The sequence below is a fragment of the Aegilops tauschii genome, chromosome 2, assembly GCF_002575655.3.
Source record: "Aegilops tauschii subsp. strangulata cultivar AL8/78 chromosome 2, Aet v6.0, whole genome shotgun sequence".
NCBI classification, from domain to species: domain Eukaryota; kingdom Viridiplantae; phylum Streptophyta; class Magnoliopsida; order Poales; family Poaceae; genus Aegilops; species Aegilops tauschii.
The window spans coordinates 13450210-13457858 of NC_053036.3; the positions used below are offsets into that span (position 1 = coordinate 13450210).

Below are 7649 nucleotides of genomic sequence, written 5' to 3' on the forward strand. Positions count from 1 at the left end.
ATTTAGCGATAGGTCCCATGATAGCGACCAAACGCATACCCCGCATTCGTGATGTTTCATATTGGGCCAGCCCAAGTAGGCTTGCACGCAGACTCCATATTCCCTTTTTTTTTGTTTTCTTCCTTCCTTTCTTTTTTCCTTCTATTTTCTGTTTTTCCTTCTATTTTTATTTTTATTTTTCCTTTTCCTTTTTTATTTTTCTTCCTTTTCCATTTTAAGAAAATCTTCAAGTTTGAGACATGTTTTGAATTCACAAACAATTTTTCTAAATCATGATATTTTGAATTCATGAGTATTTTATTACAAATTTGCGAACATTTTTTGAAATTAATATTTTTTCTGAAACTCATGAACAATTTTTTGAATTGAGGAACATTTGTTGAAATTTGTGAATAATTTTTAAAATTCATGAACATTTTCTATGCATGACCATTTTTCAAGTTCGTGAACATTTTTTTAATCATCGATCATTTCTGGAATTGACAAACTGTTTTGAAATTTGGAAAAACTTATTGAAATTCGCATTTTCATAATTCATCAAAATTTGTTGTATTCATCAAGTTTTATTATATGATGATCATTTTTTGAATACATGGACATTTTTGGAAAATCATGGACTTTTTTGAATCGACGAACATTTGTTTCAGAACTGTGAACATTTTTTGAATATCGAAACATTATTTCCTTCAAAATAAACAAATATTTTTAATCCGAATATATTTCATGATTTCCCAAAGTTTTCTCAAAATCATGAACATTTTTGTGAATTCACGAACATTTTATGAGTTGTCATTTTTTTGGATGTTTGGAAGTTTTTTGAAATGCTGAATTAATTTAAAGACGTTAGAAAAAACATAAAAAAGATAAGATGAAAAAAAAACAAAATGAGAAAAACTTGATGAGCTGGCCGAAAAGCGCGTGCCGACGGGAGCGTAGGTCGTTGAATAGGAGCTGCCTTTCCATTCTTACTCTAAACCTGAAAATCCAAAAAAGATATCCTTTTTTGCTCTATTGTTGGCGCTGCCACTGCAGGCGGCTCCTCCTCCATTGAATCCAGGCAAAGTCCCTCTCCTTGCGCGTGCCTTTCCCCTTGCGTCTCTATGTTTTCGCGTCACTCGCCACCCCGCCACCCTGTCTCCTTGCGTCCGTGTACACTGGCAAGACCGTGGCACTGGCATGACTGTGTACGCTGCTGCCGGTGAAGATCAGGTCGGCATGAGCAGAGAGGTTGGATGCATTCTTGCCTACTTTCTTCAGATGCATTGTGTACTCGACTCCTCGTGGCTGTGTCTGATCCTTGATTATGTCCGGCCAATTTTCAGTTGGAATTTAAATGAAACTATTGGCCATTTGGTCGAACAGAAAACCATAATCACTGAAATTCAGTGATTTCAGCACTAGGTGATATTTTTATTGAACTGGTATTTTTTTCAAGAATTACAGGGCAGGTAGACATTTTTTCCATTTAATCCAAATTTTAAATAGCGTGCTATAGCTCCAAGTCGCTCACATGCAGGAGCATACAATCACCCCTATAAACACACACACGCCATTGAGAGACTGAGCCAGCAGCAACCAACTAGATAAGTAGGGTTATCACTCGTATACAACTTAAACATGTACCATGATGAAACTCAACAGAAGACGTGCTTAATTCATGCGTCAGCATCAACTTAGACATCTGGCAAGGACAGAAGAGGGTACTTCCTACATGACATCCTGGAATATGACCTTTGCGATGTATTTATCGACTGTTTCATGTGAGCAATGAGCCGAGTAATAGAAGCTTTTCACAACGTTGAGAAATGTCTTCCTGGTCTCTGTGTTGATGCCATGGCAACCCTGATGAACACGCCACGATAGTTCTTGCATCTCCAAGTTCACTTGCCGGTGTAAGTCCTTTGTGCTCTCCATACTTGCCCCATTCTGTTTTTCCCCATTGAACTTTTTTTGGTTATAATTTGACAAATCACATGCAACTCAAACGAAGGTAGATGCATTTATGAATCTAGGATATGCAATGCATGTACACACGCACCTGAGCAAGAACTATTGTGGCAAGCTTGCGGCAGATGGAAGAGGTGAGCTGCTCCAGCTGGGAATAATCCCAAAGGTTGAGGTTTTGCTCGGCCGTAACATGCCTTCCCGAGAAGATCTCGACTGTGTGAACCAACAACAGTGCTGTATCCCCTTCAATGGATCCATGGCTCTCCTTTGTAGTCCATGCCATGAGCCACTGCTTCCACTCAAGGTTCCAAACAAAATACTCAGTTTCGTATCTCGTAAAGAAAAATTCAGCATTATATATATGCACATTCATATCTGAGTGTAGTTGTTCCATGAATTATACAGCTTCATGAAGAGCACCAGAAGCGTCGTCAAACAAGACAAGGTCAATAAGGTCTTCAAGATTCTCTGTTGAGTCTTTTGGTCCCCTGCAATGCGTGCACACACATGTTACATTGACCACCACTAAAGCTAGACTCCGGAGAGGGAAAAAACTATGAAGCCGTATGCATTTCATACCCAGTGTGTCGAAAGTGAGAGGTCACCGCCCCGGCAAGCACCGCCATGCGAGCCCACCCTAGATGCTCTGCTGCTCGATCAGGTTCGAAGATGTTTGCTGAAGCTAAGAAGTAAGCCGTGAGCGCACTCTTTGGAGTGCCACCATACCTCTGCAGACGGTTCCTGAAATACCACCTGCATGTACTCTCGAGTAAGAATCTTTAAACTGACCCAACGTCTTATATTTAGGCATGGAGGTAGTAGTTGTCATTTCCCCCTAGCAAAGTTCCCTTTTATTAAATCTTAACATAACATCAATAGGATGCAAAGCAAAATGAGTCAACACCCTGCCTCTGCATGACAAGGATTCATACAACCAAATCTAGTTGTCTTATGTAGAAGCGAATTAACTGAACGCGAGGATAGAGTGGTAGATAAAATTGACCGTGACTTACTTTCTGAGGACATTCCACTCAAGTCGGGAGAGTCTTTGATATTCTCTGAAATCAGCTTTTGCCATTTTAAGGTACAAGTCATTGCTCACAAGTTTCATTCTGAAAAGTCAGGTGTCAGAACCAAATATATGACTTCCATAACTGCAATTAAGACTTGGTGCTAGCTGAATACCATTACTACACACTACATATAGGATGGTTGTTACCTGTAGAGGACCTTGCCTATCCAAACATCGGTGTTGCCTCCATACTGATCCAGATACATCCTTGTTTCAATCGAGGCAAACTTGCTTTCGAGGGGAAGTTCAGTGTGTACTCAACCTATTTTTACAAGCACAAGGCACCATAGAATTACTCATTACTCTGTGTCTATTGTCAACCAAGGAAATTAAGTTCTAGCTGGACCGCATTCCCTCATATATAATTAACTTGAATGTGTTGGGACATACCTCACCCGGCAGGTCCTTGGCGATGATCCACTTGTCGTACAGTTTGTTGGAGGCTTGTCTCTCTTGGAGGAATGAATGTCAATAGTGCCCAGCCCGTGCTAGGACATCGTCGTCACCGGGGAACATAAATTCAGATGCACGATAAGTGTTGTGCATTGGGGTGACAGATGAGTGGTTGGTCTCCATGGGGAAGCATACAAACTTGCCGTCCTTCTCAAAGTGCTTAAACACGGCTGCATTGTGGATACACATTAGTCAAACTTGATCTAGCATGACAGAGTAGTTATACAAGCCAAAGCGCTACTACCTCAAAACAAACAAAGAAGCACTTCTCGAATTTTGAATCTAGTTTCATTCATAAATTTGACTGACAAAATATTAGTTACATACATGGAGTGACGTCATAGCCATGCTGACGGAGGAGACGGAAACCCATGGCCGTGTCATCAATATCCGTGGTTGGGCAGTGCGCATTATGAGCCAGTCCCTTTTGAGTCCAGCGCCTGTTCAAAGTGTATATATACACAGCTCCGCTCAAAATAGTACTCTATTGGTCTTGAGGAAAAACACTATTAATACTCCATTTCAAAAAATATATAACTAGTACTTAAATGTATTGGGTGAAGGTAGTATCACTGAAATTATTAACATTTAGTCATATAAAATATGATTTTGGCTAGTTTTGTGCTAATATATAGGTATGAATAATAGCGGTCATGAATGTGGGAGATCAAGTAAAAGTCTGACTTAAGTTTAGGCAATGAGTTTCCAAACATGTACTCCCTTGGTTAAAAGTGAAATCTGATTTATGATTTGGAAGTCTCCACCATGCCTCTAACTGCTATTTTGATACGCAATATGTTGCTAAACAAAATATATATATGAGCATGTATTTTATGATAAATCTGCTGATACTTTGATGGCTTTACCAAACAAAATAGTCGTGTATATGCCTCAATTAAGTTAGGAACTCTTGAGTGGAATTATTTCCATCATTTATTTGCAATACAACAGAAGTAGTTTATTCTACCTGTAAATATAATCCATGCACTGCTCAATTTCACTTGTGAAGTGCCTTGATATCCCCAGACGCATCAGCCGATCGACCACCCATAACTGCTCAAAAATATCCATCGCATGGGTACATGGCACTGAAAAAAGGGAAATTCTTAGTATACACATTGGGCATTGCAAGGGTCTCCTACCCTAGAAAAGTGTGAATTTGTGCCGGTTATACAAGTAGAGAGATTTTGAATTACCTCCCCCGTCGAACTTCTTGACGAGTCTCTCCAGAAATGCAAGGCATTCCTTGTCACCAGTGTGACTGAGGGCAGCAGCTGTGGCAGCAGGCGAGGAGTGGAAGGAGCCGTCCGGACACTGCAACTTGAGTAGCTTTTCCCAGTCCAACTGCAAGTCTGTCATTCCCTCCAAGCTGAAAAGTAGGGTAGTTGGTGTGGCGTGTAGTAGTTCCAGAGGGATCCTATAGTTTGAGACTCAGATTAATTATTGCCTAATACTACATAAACTATTCAACTGAATGTGCAAATCAAGGTTAGATGTAGGTATGCATACTTCGAGAGCTTTAGATTTCTCTTGGCATATATCTCTTCCAAAACAGGGTGATTATAAGGGATGTCCAAATTTAGGTCCTTGGCCCTGTCTAGGGGTGCTGGGAAGTTAATCTCGAAGCCGGATGGCATCCAATCCTGTTCCTCTTCTACCAACCTGCTCATATTTTCTTGGATAAATGACACACCTACAACAGAAATGGTCCTCCACACATTAGACAAATGATCTTTTTGTGGGGATAAACAAGTCAATTCTTAGTCAAAAGAAAGAATCCAGCGATCGATATACCTCTATCATACAAGTTGGCGCTGTCAATTTTCCAAGACTTCAGTGCTACCACACATGCCAGGGTGCTAATCATCCGATCTTGGACCATAAAGAAAGCGGGGTCACCCCATGAACCATCCGGTAGTTGATTTTGAACAATCCAGTCAATGCATGAGGGGAATTGCGGTCCATCACCTCCCTCAAGGTTCTTGACAAGGGCGACCAATGCCGTGTCATAGGCAGAAATATTCGTCGACGTTTCACCATCACCCAATAACTCCAGCGTCATTCTTATGGCATCGATCATCTGTTGCATCTCGCTGGGTTCTTCCTTTAGGAACATTGCCATTTTGTTTTGATTAGTGTTCAGTATAGTAGTGTATGTTTGTAAGCTTGTGTGTAGTAGCCAATTAATCTGCTCAATGAGTTAATTCATATGCAATGTATGCTCACCATGTGTCGTCTGTTGTTATCAACATCCAATTCACCCACTTCTACCTCTGGATATGATGGGGATTTGCTAGTTAGCACCAACCCTAAATATCAGGCATGACAAATGGAAAAATAACATGTAAGTCATATGGAATTAATACCCATTTAAAATTATCAACTGAAGCACCTTATCACCAATTCACCAACGAGGCCTGCTTCGGCACACCCCCCTCCCCCCTAAAACTTTGAATAGGATATTATCGTCCATCCACCTTAATCAAATAATTAATCCCCTCAATTACTCAGAAATTAATCAGGGCTTAGGGCCTACTTCATCCGTCCGGATCAGCATTGTCCCTGATCAGAGTACGTAATTTTAGACTTCACTTAATTATTTCTTAACATTTCAAAAAGGAAATTCTTAATGCCCACCACACCCTTAATTATGAAGGAGTACGGAGTGATCTTAACCATTCATGTGTTTAGGGGATGTACCAAATTAAAAGTGTTCACGATTGGATGCAGTATGGATTTTTTTCCGGCCGGCCTAAACCTCTAGATCAACATCACTCCAAGCGCTAGGTGCACAAGAGACAAGATGCATAGAAGAAGTTCTATTTATTTTGAGAGGCGACAAAAGCTACCATGAAAACATTTTTTTGTGGGAGGGTGAGCAAGGAACACTGATTAAGTAGAGTTTTTTCCGGAGCGCTCAAGTTCTTTCTTAACCATGCATGCATTTTGGTCAGGAGATTACCACATTGTCGACGCTGAGAGTTTAGCAGGGAACGTCGTCGCCATGGCTCGGCTGTCGACTGGCCGAGCACGGGAACATGCTGGACTGCAGTGGTAAACGTAAGCATTCTCCGTCTTCTCTTTCTCTCTCTCTCTAACCTCGTGGATGTTGGCTCAGTGATGAGCTGCTGCTTGTCGCCATCATCAAGTATTTGTAGAAGAGCGCTCGAGGTGAAGATTGCACTTGCTTGTTGACAAGTACTCCCTCCGTCCCTAAAAAATTTGTCACAGATTTTTGATGTTAGATTCATCCGTATCTAAATAATTCTAAGACAAATATTTTAGCACGGAGGTAATAAGGCCCTGTTTGTTTCATAAGTCCTAGGACTTTTTTAAGTCCCAACTTATAAGTCCCGAGTCCCTACCTGTTTGTTTACAGGATTTATCATAGGCTAGAGGTTATTAAATGACATGCTAAAAGACCCAAATCACCACTATAAGTCCCTATAAGTTCCTCCCTGAGAGTCTTTTTTGATAAGTCCCAAATCACCACTTTAAGTCCCTATAAGTCCCTCCTGTTTGGTTTAGATGGGACTTATAGGGACTTTTTTAAGTCCCTAAACCAATAAGTCCCTGGAAACAAACACCCTCTAATAGTGACAGGACCATGGTCGTAATGAACCCTGGCCTTTGATTGCGGATGTTTTCACTGTGCAAAAAGATTATGTGGGATCCTCTCCAATTAATGCGTCGTCACATAAAAAGAGAATACTAATGCACATTATTGTACTTAAAAAGATTATGTGGGATCCTCTCCAATTAATGCGTCGTCACATAAAAAGATTATGTGGGATCATCTCCAATTAATGCGCCGTCACATAAAAAGAGAATACTAATGTACAATATTTCCTAAACAAGCTACCATATAGTAGTATTTTTTTAAGCTATAAACTATACACTTTATTCACCAAATCAAGGGGAACACATTAGTTAACTCCACATATTTGAAAATCAAACATACAAATTGTAAAGAGCTTTTACTTCCCGTAGTACAAGGATTTGGCACCATGCAAAAAAAGTACAAGGACTTGGCATACTTAAAAATGTTCTAATGCATTAGAAAAACAATTTTAATATGTATCAATAACTCCAAAACTTGTACGTGCCTTAAAAAATCCAAATAAAAATAAACCAAAGTTGTATGTGGAACAAACTATTATCAATGGATTCTCAAGTT

The 7649-nt window shown here is 40.1% G+C and overlaps 1 pseudogene; it reads right to left on the bottom strand.

Moving 5' to 3' along the window:
* Positions 1–1547: 1547 nt before the first annotated feature.
* LOC109752480 (syn-copalyl diphosphate synthase-like) lies at positions 1548–6540 on the bottom strand (annotated as a pseudogene).
* Between the last annotated feature and the right edge of the window lie 1109 nt (positions 6541–7649).